The sequence below is a fragment of the Natrix helvetica genome, assembly GCF_964273705.1.
Source record: "Natrix helvetica genome assembly, chromosome: 3".
Lineage (NCBI taxonomy): Eukaryota > Metazoa > Chordata > Lepidosauria > Squamata > Natricidae > Natrix > Natrix helvetica.
Genome location: NC_138549.1, coordinates 23,742,894 through 23,762,525, shown reverse-complemented (window position 1 = coordinate 23,762,525; position 19,632 = coordinate 23,742,894). Strand labels below are relative to the sequence as shown.

At 39.6% G+C, this 19,632-nt stretch overlaps 1 protein-coding gene across 10 annotated transcripts in view; it reads right to left on the bottom strand.

Annotated features, from left to right (window-relative positions):
* MBNL2 (muscleblind like splicing regulator 2) overlaps window positions 1–11,840 on the bottom strand; it is a 67,094-nt gene extending 55,254 nt beyond the window's left edge. For 8 of the 10 annotated variants that reach the window (XM_081948731.1, XM_081948734.1, XM_081948733.1 and 5 more), the window contains exon 1: window positions 2,607–2,742. The gene's annotated coding sequence lies outside the window, so the exon portion shown is untranslated. Of the gene's footprint in view, window positions 1–2,606; window positions 2,743–11,578 lie in introns of those variants that run through there. The other 2 variants (XM_081948730.1, XM_081948729.1) reach the window with 2 other exon arrangements.
* Between the last annotated feature and the right edge of the window lie 7,792 nt (window positions 11,841–19,632).

Sequence of the window (19,632 nt, the reverse complement as noted above, 5' to 3'; positions counted from 1 at the left end):
CTAATGCAGGGAACTTGACAAGAGTTACAGGACAGAGTTATGAAGAGGACTCGTTAATTAGCAGTCCATGGCATTGGATAGACTGACAAAGTCCCAAAACAAAGTCATGTGAATGGAAGGCATGAGTCTGATTCTCCCAAAAGAATCAGACACAATATTGGACACAATATATTAGATGTCTGGAGCTTATTGTTGGGCATGAAAGCTACATTTACATTTTCAAGACTAACTTCCAAGATAGATGAAAGATACAAGTTGGGCCTGTAAAAGAATAGAAATGAGGATGCATCAAGTAGTAAGAAAACAGTCTTGTTACCTTGCCCTAAGTATGGAAACAAAGAACAGAAAATGATTTTTATAAGACACTAAAACTGCATCAGCCAAAAATGAAAATTATGATAACAGAATAATAGAATTGGAGGGGATTTTGGAAGTCTTCCAGTCCAACTCCCTGCCCAAGCAGAAGACCTTATACCATCCCACATGAATAGTTGTCCAACCTCTTCTTAAAAACCTCCAATGGTGGACCATCTACAACCTCTGAAGGCAAATCTAATTCATTGTTCTCAATGTCAGGAAAATGTCCTTAGTTCTAGGTTGGAGGCCATTATTTATTTTATTTATTTATTTTATTATTCATGCTTCTAGACCGCCCCCTCTCCCAAAAGGGACTCGGGGCGGTGTACAGTCCATGCAAAATATATCAAAATACAGTAAAAATTGAATATGTACAGTTGGAATGGAGGAGGTTAAAATGGAATTAAAAGAACTGTACAAAGCAATATATATAAATATAGGATTTTGAACCCCTAAAACACACATTCACAAATAGTCATGAAATCTAATGTACATTCAAGTATCACATTACTAAATGGAATTTAATAAAAAGAATAAAAGACAGATTTAAGAACTTTACATTGAAGGTATATATAGTATACGCAGAAATTATTGTCTTACATATAAGTAAAAGACCAAACCACAGGGATGATTCCATCAATTATTTTAGATTCAACCAATTGCAATGAATAGTTAAAATATATAATAACTTCTCTTTTTAGAAATCAATGTAGTACAAAGTCTTAATTTAGATGTGGTTATATTATTAATTCAGTGCAATACAGGACAGGAGATATAGTCATTTCCCAACAACAGATATGTTCCTTGTTAGCAAAAATGAACTAGTTGCCAGGAAATCATTCTTAGATCTATAAGTAAATAGTACATATTTTTCTATTATCTAGGGATGTCCGACATATTTTGGATGTTAAACATATTTAAGTTACAACATTTTGTTTAAAGCCCAATGTAATCTTGATTTTAAAAAATGTTTTGACTATTTGGGAAGTCTTTGGAGTTAAGAGTCAGCTATGTCAGTAACTCATTTAAATATCAAATGGGGTTCTTTGAGTTTGAAACATATCCAGAATGATTGAGATAATCCATTTTGAATTTATCACAGGGAGGACTTGATTAGCCAATCAAATCTTGGGGCTGTTCAAAATTAAAACAATCCTCCTCCAATTCACTGATGAATGGAGTATGTGGTGTTTACACAAAGCTCTAATTCTGCTCATGACTTTATAAAGTTATGCAAATGCAACCTACAAGTAGCCTTAGGCTGCATTTATATTAATATCAGACAAAAGGGATTAAATTATTTGCAATCTACTTTTCCCAAACTGTTATACTGTATGTTAGACCTTAAACCCGATTCCTGATTCTTCATATTTGCGTCTACCACATTTTAAAAAGAATAAAAAAAAATCACTGCTTTATGGTCAGATGCACTCTGGGAAGGATTAATAATCAGGATTTGGAAGTTATCACTAAGTCAGGTATCTATCCAGCAGCTCTATTTCTATCAGCAGTTCTATTACAGGAAATAAAAGGCAGAGCAGATAATAATATTCATAAATTATCAGTTAATATAAATTCTCACTTAAATCTGCCATAACTCTGGATTGATTAAAGATGAGCATGTATAAACTGATATATTTTTTCCTTAAAGCCACCTGAAATCTATGAAAATCATGGTGAAATTGCAGCCCAAAGAAACACGAACAATTCTTAAATTTATGCCTTCTGTTTTACTGTATTGGTGTTCCTATTAGCATATAGCTACTATTATAAATCAGCATTGATCCTTAGCATCTTTAAGCCTCTGAGATATTGAATCTTAAGAACAAATATTCAAAACACGCATTATGGATTCACCTGTGTTTACTTAACATTTTCTTTATATGCAACTTTATATACAGATTATCAATGTTTTCTAATCTAGAGGGGGAAAAGAATCAAACAAATTGACCCAAGTTTTAAGTGAGAAAAACAAGACAGTTTAAGATTCATGTAGAAATGCCATACCTAAAAGAAAATTAGAAATATTTCTGTGAATGCTATTAGAAAAAAATAAACAATTTATTTTCTAAGAGCTCCACAGATTGCTTTGACATGAATTGATTTAACTCTCACATACAGATTCTCTGATCTTAGAAGAAATCTCTTTTCTCTAAATCCTTGCTCCAAGTAACACAGATGATCTGCAGCATAGTGCCGCAAACTCTCTAACATTCAGTGATGTATTTTTTAATCAACCTCCTACCTACCTTTTGTAGCTGTGTCCAATCGGCACTCCCATGAAGCAAGCAAAATCCTCTAATGTAGGAGTAGCCATATCTTTTCAATTGCATCATCCTGATGATGCGCAAGTTTCCGTGGAATAATTATCATGTTTATTTTCTCCCTCCTCTAGCTAAAAGCTTTATGCCTTATCTGGGGATTTCCCTTTAGATGATGATGAAGCAAAGACAGCCTGGAGGCTGCTGGCGAAAGACTGCAGCCTTTCCTTCCAGCAAAATTCCTCCCAAAATACAGTCCTTAGCCAATTAGGTGAAAGCTTGGGCAGAGCGCTGGTCTTAGCAACTCATTGGAAGGCAGTGACTGACAAGGCAGCAGAACTTACTAATGTGCAAAAACAGAGCATCTGTACCAATGGAACAGAAATATCCCTTCCCCTTGAAAATGGTGTTTTGAAGAAGGTAAATGATACCAGTAATGAACAGAAATGCAAGGGGAGGGGGGAACCCAAGTGCTAAAGCACTGATTTATCAGGTTTGACACGTTACACCGCAGAAAATACATACATGTAAAAGGAAATGATTAGATTTTAAAATTGGAGTAGCCGTTTTATTTACATTTCAACTATCTTTTTGTTGATAAGCATTTCTTATCAACTCAATGTCTACTCTGCAGTAAATGATTATGAAGAAAGGATGCTCTGATCCTCTGCTGAGATTTGTTCATGCATATTAATCTAATTAATCCATGTATAATAACTTTAACTTTCAGAGCAATACTTGAGATAGATCTTGTGACTTTGGAATGCCAGATAATTAACTTCCACTTCAGTTTGGTATGTGCATTAAAACATATTTTTCTTTATTATTATTTTTTACTATGCAACATGTTAAAAAGGATTCTTATAATATTTAAAATTAGATTTGGCCCTAGGAATATTAAAAAGCTCAGAGAGCTACAAAATGCCTGTCTCGTATTAATGCTCAGCGTAACATTAATTTCCAGCAATTAAAAAAAAACATACCTAATGATTATTGTTTAACCTCTACGTGCCTATTTAGGGCTTACTGTATCTTTATTTTTTTACTGTCTCCACTTCAAAATATCAGGAACTTGAGCTGTCTCACCCTAATGGGATTGACGCATCCCACACACTCCAGCGGGAGAAGCCTATTTCAGATCCCATCTACCAAATGATCTCTGCTTTTCTGATGGGGTCTCTGCCCTCTAGAATATTCTCCCATTGGAGATGAGGTCTTATTCCACCTCATGGCCTTCCAGAAGAGCATTAATCAATTTAATTAGAATAGAGCTGGAAGGGACCTGGGAGGTCTTCTAGTCCAACCCTCTGCTTAAGCAGGTGAACTTATACCAGTGATGGCAAACTTTTTTCTTACGGCTTGCCAAAATTGCACAAGCATGCCCACTCAATCCTCCCCGTCCACCTGCGCATTCGAGCGCGACTCCATGCGCATGTTTGTATGACCCCTCCTCAGGTTCAGAGGCTTTCCTGAAGCCCGGGAGGGTGAAAAATGGCTCCAATGGAGGTTCAGGAATGCACTTCCGGTTGGCCCCGTTAGTGCCATTTTTCGTCCTCCCCAGCCTCCAGAGGCTTTCCTGAAGCCAGGGGAGGGCAAAAACGGCTTCCCCTGGCCCTCCGGAAGGGTAAAAAATCAGCTGGCCAGCGCGGCCAGGTGCTCCACATGCCACAGGTTTGCAATCACGGCCCTATAGTTTCTCCTTAATTCCAGGTTGCTTCAGTCCTTGATTAGTTTCCATCCATTGTTTCTTGTCTAGCCTTCTGGAGCTTTGGAAGATACGTTGATGCCCTTTTCTTTGAGGCAACCTCTCTGATACTGGGAAACTGCTATCGTGTCACCCCTAGTACTTCTTTTCTCTAGACTAGCCAAACCCAAATCCTCCAACTATTCATGTGTTTACAGGCCCTTAATCATCTTAGTTGTTCTTCTCTGCACTTTTTCCAAAGTCTCAACCAGTGGTGGGCTGCTGCCAGTTTGGGTAAACTGGTAGTGGCAACCAGTGGGTGGCCCGCCCACCTGCAATCCTGTACTATATTGCTGTATTTTTGAGGTTATGTTTTTGGTAGGTAGGGTTGTAATTTTTTTCCATAAAGACTGATGCAAAGAATGAGTTAAGCAGCTCTGTTTTCTCTCTACTACCTGTTACTTTCTTGCCACCTTCTCTCCTTAGTGGACTGACTGTTTCCTTGACTTTACTCTTGTTATTTATATGTGTAAAGAAACTTTTTTTTATTATCTTTGTTTTTTCTTAAAAGTCTTCTGAGTTCCTTCTGAGCCTTTGCTTTTCTGACTTCATCTTTGCAGATTCGGGCTATCTGCTGATATTCTGCCTTAGTTAAATGTCCCTCTTTCCATTTTTTGCCCTTGTCTTTTTGTCTTTCAGTTTATCAGATATATTTGTGCCACCAAGATGGTTTTTTCTTGGATTTCTTGTTTTTGTTTTTCAGTGGTTCAGGTAGTCTTTGACTTACAACAGTTCATTTAGTGACTGTTCAAAGTTACAGCAGCACTAAAAGAGGGTCTTTTGACCATAATTCACACTTACAACCATTGCAACATCCCCATGGTCATGTATGAAAATTCAGATGCTTGGCAACTGACTGTTGTTATGATGTTTGCAGTGCCTTAAAGTCGTGTGATCAACTACTGCCACTTTCTGACAAAGTCAATGGGGAAATCAGATTCACTTAACAACCATTTTACTAACTGAACAGCTGCAGTGCTTCACTTAATAACTGTGGCAAGAACAGTCATAAATGGGGGGAAATTCACTTAAATGGTTCACTTAGCAACATAGATTTTGAGCTCAATTGTGGTTGTAAGTTGAGGACCAACAGTATTGTGCTGGATTGGGCTTTTATGATCATATTTTTCTGAGTTTCTCAAGCTTTTTGAGTTGTTTTCCCCTTTAAGGTTTGCATCCATGGAATCTTTCCTAGGCTTTCTCTGAGTTTGTTAAAATCAGCTCCTTTAAAGTTTAAGACACTGGTTGGATTATGTTCTATTGTTTGTGTTTGCACTATATTGAATTCCAATAAGACATGGTCACTCTTGCCCAAAATTCCGGCGTCTTCAACTTCTCTATTAACTCCAGTATAGCTTTTCCTAGTTTCCTCCTCTACCTTTTGGATGACAAAGTTGTCAGCTAAGTTGGTTAGGTATCTGTTTGATCTCCCACATGCTGCATAGTTTGTCTTGCAGTTAATATCAGGATAGTTAAAAGTCTCCCATTACTATTATGGTATGCTTTTTACATACATTTGTTAATTGGTTAGCAAAAAGTTTATCTATTTCTTCTGCTTGGTTGGGTGGCCTATAATATACATCCACGGCAATGTTATTCTTTTTCCTTTAACATTGATTGATATGCATTCTATGAGGCTTTCATCCTTGGTTTTGTGCATATCTTTTGGTTATGCATGTCTTTGCTGGAAAACCATCAATCTAATCTAAGTGTGGATAGATTATAAAACTAATTAACAGCCCAGTAGAAGGCAATGGTAAACTATTTCCATATTGTTGCTAAGATATGAAATCACTAAGCACTGAGCTCAACTCAAAAAACACTTTGCTCTTTTAGCATAATGGACATTTTTGGAATGGAACATAATAAGAAACTACATAAGATCTTACAAAACAAGATGAAGAAGTCAGAAAAAAAATCTGAAAATGGCATAAACTGAACTAAAATATCCAAAATATTTACTACATTCCCATCCACAAACTAAAATTCCTGTCCAAGGTATTCACAATATTTATGCTATGAAAATCTCTTGGATGAAATTCACAATCTGGTAACTGCTTTTCTCATTACCCCTAATTAATATTAGTAATGTTAGCTACCAATAGAAATTGAAGGAGAATATGATGAAAATGATTGGAGGTTGAATTTTGGAGGCGAAGAAGTATAATCTGGTTTTGTTAAAAAAAAATGGGAAAACAGATCCACTTATATCAAAATCATACCAATGAGTGAAAACTAAAATAAACTAATAAAACTTATAAAAATGTTATCTCTCCATGGTGTAAAACTATTACATTAATTACAGATTGAATAACTGCATCTGGCTGAAGTTCCATTATATTTAAACTATTTAAGTGTGTCTACAAAGTCTTGAATTAATCTTGCTAAGTTCAATGGAGCCACCTTTCCCATATGTTTTTTCAATAATCTTACTACTATCAAATACAGAGCATTAAACTCCTATTCTATATTCAAAACAATTTGTTATTAATTAAAATCTGAATGCTTTATTCCAGGATAGTTAGATCTTAGAACTGTGGAAGAAACACCTTCTAGATATCAACAGATACTCATCATCTTCTTAATCAGTCCTGTACAATTTGACAGTGGAGGAGATAACATTCACTGCCCCTCACTACAACTCTGGCCCAGTGCTTTTGAAGGTCAGTGAGCAAGTTTTAGTAAGAGATAAGTCACTGTACCACAGAAGACAAATATTCAGGTTTTTTTTTCAATTTCTTAGGATTGACTTTGAAATATAAATAACATAAATATCAAGGCTCTTGGTATGCCCAAAGAAGGAGATTCCAATAAATTATACTATAGGTATGGTATTAGAGCTACCAGAATGGGAATCCTTGTACTACAGTTCAGAAAGCAAATTTTAATTCCAGTGAGAGGATATTAATGTACAATAATACAATAGACAATACAAAAAAAAACAGTTAAATATGCAAGCTGAAGTGAGATCAACTGAAACCAATCTGATTTATTTTCAAGGAATATCATTAGAACGTGAATTGAAAAATATCAAAAAGAGGTGCTATCCCTAACCTTGAGTCTTTACCATTCAGCATCACTCAGTTATTCAAGCTCAGAGGAACAGAACAAAACATTAAAATCAGTAAAGGATTTTGTAGGGTGACGGCTACCTTCTTTTTCAAGTAACAGTGTATCTACATAGAGAATACAATGTCTTTGCAGAGATAAGTTTTAATGAAAGATTTGGCAGGAAAAACTATGTTTCGATTTGCATGACACAGTAAATCTGATTAAAACTTATTAATGAACTAGCAACCGGCAATTCCCATGAGTATCAGTGGTTAATAAAAAAGACAAACTATGTTTTGCTTTGCATTTTTCTGTAGTTAGTTCTAGGACACGGGTGCCAAACTTAAGGTCCGGGGGCCAGATCCGACCTGTGGGGTGGTTAGATCTGGCCCGTGGGGCCACCCTACAAACAGTGAAGGACCAGCCTGCAGTGCCTCTGCCAGCAAAAATGGAGCTTGGGCAGCCCTCCTTAGGCAGAGGATTGCAGGAGGCCGTTGCAGCTGAAAACGTAGCTCAGGAGCCTGTTTTTGCTAGAAGAATGTTTGGGCCACCACAGGAGCCCCTGACACGAGTGACATCGAGCTAACCACGCCCACCCTGGCCCCACGAGGTCAAACACAACCCTGATGCAGCCCTCAAATGAAATCAAGTTTGACATCCCTTTTCTAGGGGGAACAAGACTGAATCCCTACTTGGAGAGTACACTAACTTAATCACAAAGTTTGTAGTTTTCTTATGGTCTCAGCTTGCAGAGAGAATTGGTTTGTACCCCATTACTACTTATTCATTGATAAACCTTAATACAATTTCTGTGTCATCGCAGACTGACTTTATAGATTCAGCTTGGATAAAACCATATCTGATTTATAAGAGAGAAAATGTGATCTAATGGAAAAAGCCATGTTCTGACCGCATATTTTCATTGCGAACATTTCAGCACATTTCACAGTGTATTTTAGATGCCATGCTCCATTTTCCAATTCTTCTTGCAATGCTTGTGAGAATGTGTATCTATGTCCAATTGCTACATGGGAAACTTTGTTATGGAATTCAGAAATAAGACTAAAATTAATTACCAATAAAGAAGAACGACACCGCCACCTTGCCATGGCCAGCTCGCTGCGACACAAGACTAATATTGACTAATATCAAAGAAATGGTGGAATAGAATCATTTAAAAAAGAATGCAAAAGGAAGGACAAAATGAAATGTGAATGACAAAAATTAAAATATTTTTGTATTTTAAATATTTAAGTGGAATTGTTGAATTGGCCTGTAGCGAGTTCTCCTTTGGTCAGCTGGTCTTGAAGAACTTTCCCATGGTGAGTTGGCCACAGTGAGTTCTCCCCTCCGGTCCTTGGTACTCTCTAAACTTGATTGTTTTCTTGCAGACCTTCCAATACCCAGACTAAGTAACATCATCAGTTCGAGTAATGGCTAATGAAATGACTATAAAAAAATCTCCAAGCTCAGAGAGTACCATGGACACCCTCCCCCCCCCCCAAAAAATAATGTGATTGTAATTTTAAACAATGGAGTAAATCTTTAATGAAAAATGTCACTGCCTTCAATAAGGTTACTCTTTTATATATTGGATCACTGCCTTCTTTGCATTTTCACAGACATATTTCTTCCGCAATAGGCCGCTACAGCATATGATAAATATGACATTATTAGGATTTTATGAATTTCAAATACCTGGAGAAAAAAACTCTACCGCCTCTATTCAGCTTCATGGGTAAAACGTTTCTGTGTATCAGTGGTCCCATGTTTTCTTTCAAATCATTTCAAGGACACATATTTCCCAAATATGTAGCCTTGCATTAAAAAAACCTACTTGGTTGCAAAATAAACATCCCACAGACAAACTCTCTTCGTTGCAGGAATAAATTATGTTTAAAAGCAAACTTTAGTTCTCTTACTAAAGTTGCCAAATGCTGAATTAACAAAATAATGAAACAGCACTGAACCACAAATAATTCTTTCTTTCCACATGTTCTGAGCAGTTAATAGCTTTAGTAGAACTATCCACAACAGAACAAGTCACATTTCTAAATCACCCAACAGTATTCTGGGCAGTATGCAAATCCACTCAAAGTATATATTTAAAAGAAATGGGCATAAAAGCTTTTCATGTTTAAAATTGCAAGTACTATTCAACAAATGAAGGGATGGGGAAATAGCAAACATCAAACATTTCCATATGGAAGAGCTGGGATACTGACCACAATTCCCCCCTTTTTTTTCTTAATGAATATTGATAAAGTTACAGGAGGGCCTTGCACAGCATGGACCAAATTGGTGAGAAAGGCTCTGCCTCTATGGGTTTTAGCCAAGAATTGCACTTAAAAATTCCTATAACCGTGAGGCCGAACCTACATGCCCAAAGTGGCACATGAAGCCATGTCGCCTGGCACGCATGGCCTTGCCTGTTTGTCTTCTGGGTTTCTGTCATGCATGCACACACAACAATCAGCTATCCTTCGCACATGCGGCAGTACCGAAAACCGGTGAGCACATGCACGCTGGCCAACTGTCGGGTGTGCATGCACGCCAGAATCCAGAAGTTCAGCTTTTCTGGAAGACGATCCCGCCGAAAACCAGCCTGTGCATGCATGCCAGCCAGCCAGCCAGCTGATCATTGGGTGCGCATGCAGACTAGAACCCAGCTTTTCTGGAGCGTGGCCCCGAAGACGCACGCAACATTTCTGTGCAACTTTTTCAACACTCGGTGCCAAAAAGATTTGCCATCACTGTCCTATAAATACTGGTAGTCCTCAACGTATGACCACAATTGAGCCCAAAATTTCTGTTGCTAAGTGAGACATTTGTTGTGACTTCTGACCCATTTTACAACCTTTCCTGCCACAGTTGTTCAGTGAATCACTGCAGTTGTTCAGTTAGTAACACCGTTGTTAAGTAAATCTGGTTTCTCCATAAGTATGAACCAGTGAATTTGATCACATGATCATGGAGATGCGTCAAAGGTTGTAACTGTGAGAAACAGTCATAAGTCACATTTTTCAGTGCCATTTGAATGGTCACTAAATGAACTATTATAATTTGAGGACTACCTGTAGCTGAGATCAGTGTGGAATTTTAAGGTGCACATAGTCCTCGACTTGCAGCAGTTCATTTAGTGACCGTTCAAAGTTACAATGGCACTGGAAAAAGGGAGTTAGGGCCATTTCCCACACTTACGACCGTTGCAGCATCCCCACGGTCACGTGATCGAAATTCAGACACTTGGCAACCGACTCATATTTATGACTGGTTGTGGTGTCCTAGGGAGTCATGTGATCCCCTTTTGCGACCTCCTGACAAGCAAAGTCAACCGGGAAGCCAGATTCACTTAACAACCGGGTTACTAACTTACCAAGTTCACTTCACTTCACCACTGTGGCAAGCAAAGTCGTAAAACGTGACAAAAAAACCCCACTTAACCGATGTTTCACTTAACAGTGGGCTCACTTGTGGTCGTAAGTCGAGGACTATCTATACTTATTTCTAGTCTGGTTATGCATCTTCCGATAATATCCTTCCCTGTTTGCTTTGCTATGCAATTTTACATGGGAAAAAAAGAGCGCGGACCGTAAACATTAACGGCAATGGGGGAAAGGGCCGCACGCTCGATTCTACCGCCTCCCCAGAGAGCTTTCCAAAAACCGGACGCCCCAAATCGTCAGGCTCTTAGCCGGCCAGGGGTCGTCCAACAACACGGAACCAGCGGCGGCAGCGGCACCTTGGCGAGAACTATCCTGGCGGGATCGCTCCTGAAGCAAACCTCGACACGAGCGCCAAAGATGAAAGCAGCCTCGACGCCTGGCAACGCCGCTCGCCCTCGCCGCCTCGATTACGCACGGAACCCGCAACTATTTCCATAGTATCCGTATGGAGCGCCGGCCTAGCAATACACACAAACGCACACACACACACACACAGGATGTTCTTCCCGCCCGGCAAAGGCACTCACAACGCCGGCGCTGGATGCCTCTTCCCCGCCACCCACCCACCCAAAAAAGTCCGCGTCCTCTCAGCCACTCATACCTGGTCCCATATATATATATCGAGTGCCCCGAAGTCTCGGCCGCCTGCCCTTCGCCAGCAGTCCGAGGAAAGCTAACGGGCACCTCGCCCTCAGGCCTGCCCACGTCCCCCCCCTCACCTGCGAAAGAGACCGAGCGGCCGCGGCGCTTGGGAAGCGGGTTCGGCGCGAACCGCAAGAACTCGTCCGCGCGCTCTCGGGAGTGGCGGAGGCAGCAGCTGGAGACTGGCCCTGAACCAGGCCCTCTCTCTCTCTCTCTGGAAGGGCTGAGCTGAGGAAACCGTGCCGCCGCCTCCCTCCCGCTCCTCCTCCTCCTCCTCTTCACGGAACCGCAGCCTCCATGATGAGGCCGCCCACGAGACACGCTGCGGCGTGAACCGGGGACGGCTGCCCGCCTGGCACCGCTAGGGAGAGGCCGCGTTCTGCGCTTCGTCCCTGGCGCGTGAATTCTCCCCTTCCCCCCCCCCCCCACACACACACCGCGCGCGCGGTCTTCGCCCCACGGGCGTCCGAAGTGGTTTAGTGGGACTTGTGAACGCCAGAGGGATTTTAGCAATCGTGACGGGAAGGGGGAGAATGAACGACGAAGCTTCGTGTTGGCGAAAATCATGGCCCGCCGCCTTTGGGTTTTCGGGCAGAGCATTACCCTGCGTGAGGGGGTGGCCAAGCCTATTGAGCCAAACGAAAGATATTCGGATCCTCCTCCAAATAAACACACAGCTTTCCTCGTAGAGTACAGAATGGAAGCAAGACGACCGAAAGGGGGAATGTAAAAAGCCAAAAATAATATGAAAGTGGTGGTTGAAAATCAGACTTCTCAGAAGCATCCGCTGCATGTCCTTCAATGTTAATGGTCAAGTAGATGGAAGATATTAATTAAGGAGAATATTTGTAGGTCAAGGGTTAACAAGAGGGGTCCTTGGAGCTCTCTTGAGCTTGCTTGTTTTCTTGCAGAGATTTCATTACCCAAACTAGATAATATCATCAGTGCTGGCTAACACTGATGATGTTACCTAATTTGGGTAATGAAACGTCTGCAAGAAAACAAGCTCAGAGAGCACCAAGGACTCCTCAAACGGAAGATAAATAGCAAATTGCTAATTACTCCATTGAAGAAACATACATATAAACACATAAAGTATATACATATGCTTGAAAATGAAGGCCAAGGATGCATCTTGCAAAAACATAAAAAATGCAAAACTTTTGACCTTTGCTTCTTCTTTTTTAGTGTGAAGGTGTGCATTTCACATTTTTATTAACTGGAAATAAAAAGCAAGTCAAATCAATCACCAACCATTTTGCAGAGATATGTAGGTGAAGATAAGGGTTCCGCTCATACATATGTGCTAATTGTTCCCAATTCTAGGGGGGCGGTGTTAATCTCTGTTTCAAAGCTGAAAAGCCAGCACTGTCCAAAGACATCTCTGTGGACTGGCATGACTAAACACCAAAGGTGCACAGAACACTGTTACCTTCCTGTCAGAGGAAAATATTTCACCCTGAACTAGATGAGGTCTTAGATCGCGGCTTTTCCAAACAGCATTATCTTTAAGGTGCGAAAAAAGAAATAAAATCCCGGAAAACGTATTCTAATGAAAAACAAGCTTTAATACAAAAATAATAAAACAAAGAAATAAACAAATCTATCTAATTGTTACATTTTGGCAGAAACAGTTTGTCTACCAGCTTCCTGGCAGACGGACAAAGATCAAAAGGGAAGAGAAGTCTCTGGAATGTGTAATGAGCAGGCGCAGTACATCATTGCTGATAAGGGCTTATGACCTGCGCAGTAATTCATCAGTAATTATTCAGTTCAGGCTAGCAAACAATTTAACGCAGTGACACTTCCCACCAAAGGTGGTTCCTATTTTCTACTTGCATTTTTACATGCTTTCGAATTGCTAGGTTGGCAGAAGCTGGGACAAGTAACAGGAGCTCACTCCGTTATGCGGCACTAGGGATTCAAACCGCCAAACTGCAGACCTTTCTAATCGACAAGCTTAGCATCTTAGCCACTGAGCCACCGCATCCTTGCAGAGATATATACTGAATAATAAATATCAATATCATTACAATTCATAATGCTTATTTCGCTCCTTCTCTGCCAGCTCCTATTTTAATTGCTTTTTAAGATGACAAAAAGATATTTTCCTTGAAACAACAGAATTCAGTTTCCCCATATCAAGGGGAAAATAAAATTCAATTTAGAGGTATTCAGAGCCACCCCTTCAGCAGATGGTGCTTCCCAACCTTTGTTGCTTTGAATGACAAACACAAATCGGTGAATTAAGTCCAGCTGTTTACTCTTGCTCTGCCAGTCCTACAATGGTTGCAGTAGGCCATCAATTGAGAGAAAAACAAATCCTATAAGGCAGAGGAAAGCAGCTGATCCTGAGCTCAAGGAAAGGATGCACAAATTTATTATTGTAATTCACCATTTTTACAACCTAACATTTGCTGCTTATACTTTGAATTGCAAACTCCCCTGGGTTAACCACATCTCCATAATAAGCAATTGATTAATTCATTGATGAATTCCTTTGCAACATTGGACAAAATTATTCTGGACACTTGACTGTAGTGGAATGGAGAAGGTTTCTTAGTAACCAGATTTCTGCACCTCCATATCTCTCTTCAGTTGCCACATCAAATGCAAAAATGGGTATGACTATATCTCAGAATTTGGGAAGGGGGAATTTCCAGTGGGGGGGACACTTGATATAAACAGTTTAAACACAAGGCCACCTTCCTTATAACAAAATCTTAAATCCATTATTCTTAATTTGATCACATTTTATAAATCTCTGAAAGTACTGCATATGGTATTATATAGAACATAGAATCATATGTCTGGAAGGGACCTCGGGGTTCTTCTAGCCCCTCCCCCGATCAAGGCAGGAGACCTTACATCATCCTGGTGAAATGGTTGGTCCAGTCTATTTTTGAAAACTTCCAGTGATGGAGCACTCACCATTCTGGGAGGTAAGCTATTCCATTGGTTAATTGTTCTCACTATCAGAAAATTTATCCCGAATTAAGGTTGAATCTGTATAAGCTTTTACCAGCGGTGGGTTGCTCCCAGTTCGGCTGAAATGGTAGTGGAATTCGGGCCTGAGTTGCAGAACCGGCAGTGACCCAGGCCTGCCATGCCCCCCGAACTGGTTCCCTCGCTGCTGCTGGGCCACCAACATTTTGGATTTTAGTGACTGCGTGTGTGCAGTTCACTGTAAATTGTTCTGCGCATGCGCAAAGGACAATTTACATTGAATAGTGCATGCGCGCAGGTTGAGAACCGATAGTAAAACTGGCAGCCACCCACCCCTGGCTTCTGCCCTATACTTCTTGTTCTGCTCTCTGATGCTTGTGTTCCCTTCTTGTCTGTGACAGTCCCCCAAGTACTGGAAGTGAGTTATTATGTCCCTTCTAATCCTTCTCTTCTAACTCCCGCAACCATTCATCATATAATTTAGCCTCCAGCCCCTTTATCATCTTTGTTCTCATTTCTCATTTCTAGGGTGTCAGCATCGTTTTTGCATTATGGTGACCAGAAATGTGTGCAATATTCCAAGGGTGCCTTCACTAATGCAATATAAAGAGGTAGTATCACTTTTTGTGATCTTGATGCCATGTTTCTGTTGATGCAGCCCAAGGGCTTTTTTGACAGCTACAACACATTGTTGCCTAATATCTTGAAGTGATGGTCTACTAGATTTTTTCACATTTATTACTGTTGAGCCAGGTACCACCTAATTGGCATCTATGAATTTGGTTTTTCCTGCCTCAGTGCAGGGCCATATTTTTCTTATCACCGAACTGCATCTTGTTGGATAGGACCTGATGCTTAAGTCTGTCAAGATCCTTCTGAATCTTGCGTCTATCTTCTAAAGGCTTAGCAATTCCCCACTGCCCCGCAGCTTGATGTCATTGGTAAATTTGACTTCACCTTCTATCCTCTCATATAGATCATTTATGAAGATGTTAAAGAGAAGTCAACCCAAGACAGAACCTTGAGGTACCCCACTGTATGCTTCTCTCCCTCTAGCCAGAGGTGGGTTGCTCCCGGTTCGGTGTGACCCAGACTGGCCATGCCCCCAAACTGGTTCCCCGGTCTCTTCTGCCATTGCCAGTATGTTTCTGTGCATGTGAAGAACAATTTACAGCCAACTGTTCATGTGCAAGCAAAGCGTGCATGGAGCGAACTGGTACCAACTGGTACAGGAACCCACCCGTCTGTAGCTGTAGTTCCGTTAAGGACTACATGCTGAATGAGGTTGGTCAGCCACTTGCGAATCCATCTGGTGGTGGTATTGTCTAATCCACATTGTTCTATCTAATCAAGAAGTAGGTTATGGTCTACTTTGTCAAATACCTTACTGAAATCCAGGTATACTATGTCCACAACATTTCGGTGGTCCACTAATTCTGTCACTTTATCAAAGAAGGGTATAAAATGTGTGTGGCATGATCTGTTTTTAACAAACTCATGCTGGCTTCTAGTAATCACTTTGTTCATTTCAAGTGGTCACAAATCCTGCACTTGGTTATTTTTTCCAGAATTTTTGCTAGTATTGATGCCAAGTTCATTGGCTTATAATTTCCTGGATGTATTTCTCCCTTTTTGTAGATTGATAGATACAGATAGATAGGTGCATTAATAATCCTATATAGCATTACAGGTGTTCTTGGTAAATCAATGGATGCCTTTTATAAACTGAATACTGTCATGGTAAAATATATATTTTAGATGGCACATTACTCTGGTGGAATTGGTGTATTAACTAAAAATGAATCTGAGTTTTCAATAGTTAGATTGCTAAAGTCTACTTTGAAGGCTTATCTCAGTTCAGAATGCTTCTTCTTGTAACCAGGCCTAAATTTGAAAAGCTGGAGTTTTATATAGGACATCAATGGGAATTTGCACACTACTACAAATAAAGTAAACCTCTGGATGTTGTCCTAACCAGGGTGCTTATTGGTTTATCTAAATAGAGGCTTCAAAACTTTCTGTTCAGATTGACAATTTCTCTCTCAATAATACTAGAATTTCCTATCACTTAGCATTCATTCATTCTCTTGACTAACAGTTACTTATAGCCTTGACAAAACCTATTAATACTAGAGTTGGATATTCTCCAAAAGAATGCGATAACAGCAGAAGTGTAGGGTGATATAAAGCCACCAAGAGCCTCTCAAAACTGACACAGATTTACTGATGGTATTCTAGTCCATGGTGAAGCTGGGTTGAGGACTTCTTTCCACTACACTGCTTTGTTAGGAATGTAATAAGCCAACTACATATTGTCTGCTTTAAATTCTTTGTTTTTCTATATTCCTTTAAACACAAAATAGTGTTTTTAAGTTTATCAAAATCTTAGCCACTTCAAGCACACAGTGTTTCTTCAGGCAGAATCTCTCCCAGATACTAAATAATTCACATCCTTTTTATTGGCTAGCTTGTTCCTCCTATTCAGGAGATTTTAGAGCTTCTAAGTGCTCAAATAGTGGGCATGGAGATATTCTTTGGAACAGAATGTTCTCAAGTTTTTCCTCCTTCAATCAAGAAAGAGAAGAAGGAAAAGAAGAGATGAGACAAATGCTTGCTAAAAATATCACCACATCAGCTACTATGGTATTCTTAATACTTATAAAATTCAAGTATTTTAATTCTACTGCTGTTCAAGCAATGGCATAATTTCATTTCTATTTCCTATATTATAAATAATTCCTTCAAACTACATAACAATAATTCAGTTATTATTTTTATTACAATATGTTTTCAGTTATATAAATAATAAAAAGAATCAAAGTAAACTGACTATCAGTAATTTATTCAAACTGAATTAAAAATGATGTGAACTTGTTAGATTGGGGATTTAGAAAAGAAATATACAAATCCTTTTTTAAAAATCCTGTTCAATTTTGCCTGATTCTCGGACACTGCTTGGAGAGTCCCTGCAGTTCTCAGAATACATAGCACTTAATCTTGTAATTCTCCATCATTATACAGTAACATGATAACAAGCAGCAGTTATGTGTTTGAGCTAGGGATCCAATATGTTATGAATTGCTATTACTGTCCCTTAGCAGAAGGCCCAACTGAAATGTTGCAAAGGTTTGTATGCTCAATAAAAAATACATAGGATTCCAGCCTTTGATTTTAAATGCCCTATCGTTTTTAAATCAAAGGATTTTTGTAATGATGGTGCTACTTTTCCCATTCAATTTTCTCTGTTATTCATCGATCGTTATAAAAAGTCCTAAACATTGAGAATAATAAGACTGTGGTAATGAGGGGCACATCCTGGAAAACTTTCATCTTCTTACCTGTACATCAGGGGTGTCAAACTCGTGACCCGCAGACTGGCTGTGTTACATGCTGGCCACGCCCACACCTGGTTTAACGAAGGAGGGGAAAAGTCATGATATGTCACATGATGACACACGTTTGACACCCCTCCTGTAGATGCTACAGTAGTTCCTTAATATGTTATGGCAGATACCAAGGCATATAGGATCGTGACTGACTCCTTTGAGATGAAGTGGAAATAACTCTTAGAATTCATTTTAACAGTAACAGAGTTGGAAGGGATATTGAAGGTGATCTAGTCCAACCCACTGCTCAAGCAGACCTATACTAGGGATTCGAACTGCTGACCTTTCTGATCAACAAGCTCAGTGTCTTAGCCACTAAGCCAGAATGCATTTCATCTTTGTTTGTCAAAACCTTGAACATAAGTAATACAATCCAGTTGTTTAAAAGTAAAGCATGGAAATCAATGTAATTTAAATAAATTTGTTTAAGCTGAAACAAATTAATGAAAACTAATCAGCTTCAATTTTACTGCTGGCTAGATGATAAGTAGGGGTTGTGATGGCTCAGCGGTTGAAGACCTGAAAGCTGATAGCATGGATTCGAGACTCGAGCGCTGTGTGATGGGGTGAGCTCCCTTACTCGCCCCATCTCCTGCCCATCTAGCAATTTGAAAACATGCAAATGTGAGTAGATAAATAGGTACCGCTTTGGTGGGAAGGTGACAGCATTTTATGCATCTCTGCGTATAGTTATGTTGGTCACATGACCACAGAAATGTCTTTGGACAACACTGGCTCCTTTGGCTAAGAAATGGAGATGAGTACCAGCCCCCAGAGTTGGACAGGGAAACCTTTACCTTTATCCTAGATGATAGTATGTGCAGAATACGCTAATTCTGCCCATTCCCTAGTTTCGTATGACATGTGAACATAGCTACTGAATTGCCATGCAATCTAAAGCTTCTATAATTTAGGCTGAAAATTCAGCCTCTTTGGCCTCAAGCACAATGTCTGTTCTTGCAGGACCTTTCATCATTCACTGGATTTTTCACTGCACGTTGACCATTTTCTCATCAGAAATTGAATGTTTCATCAAGAAGTTCATTTAAAAGTTCAAATATAAAAATGGGATGTGTGTGTGGCTTAGTCATTTAAAAGGCTTATTTTATATTTTATTTTGTCTGTCTCCCAATTTAGTAACTAGCTTTCTTAGTGTCATCCAAGAATTGGTGAAGTGATATAAAAGACTTTCCTCATGACTATTCCTTTGGCCCAATAACAATTAGATGATTTTTTGGGAAAACATTTAAATCTCTAGTGGGGAAACTATTCTTGTTGTAGGTGACTACAAAAACAGCAATACAGAATTAATTTAAAAGGTATTGTCTATAACAGTGGTTCTCAACCTGTGGTTCGGGACCCCTTTGGGGGTCGAACGACCCTTTCACAGGGGTCACCTAGGACCATCAGAAAACACATATTTTCAAAAAAATATGGAAAACATAAAATAATTTTATGGTTGGGGAAGGTTGAGACTCACTGGTGTCAGGCCTGTAGTTATGTTTCTTTTTAGGATCTTTGGCCTGCCACACTTTTTATTAATTTCCTATGCTGTTTCATTAATATAGTAGTTGGGAGGGGGGAATAGAAAGGAGTAGATTTATGGAATGTATTGTTGTCATTCTTTTCTAGAAGCTCAAGGTCATCTTTTGTCTCTGCACCTCGACACCTGACCGGAAGCAGAGGGGTGTAGATGCCAGCGTGGAAGATGATGATTGGAACATGTGATGGATTTGTGGGTGTGGGGATAGATCATGAACTTTCAACTGGGTGGAATTCCAGGAAGAACATTAGAGTTG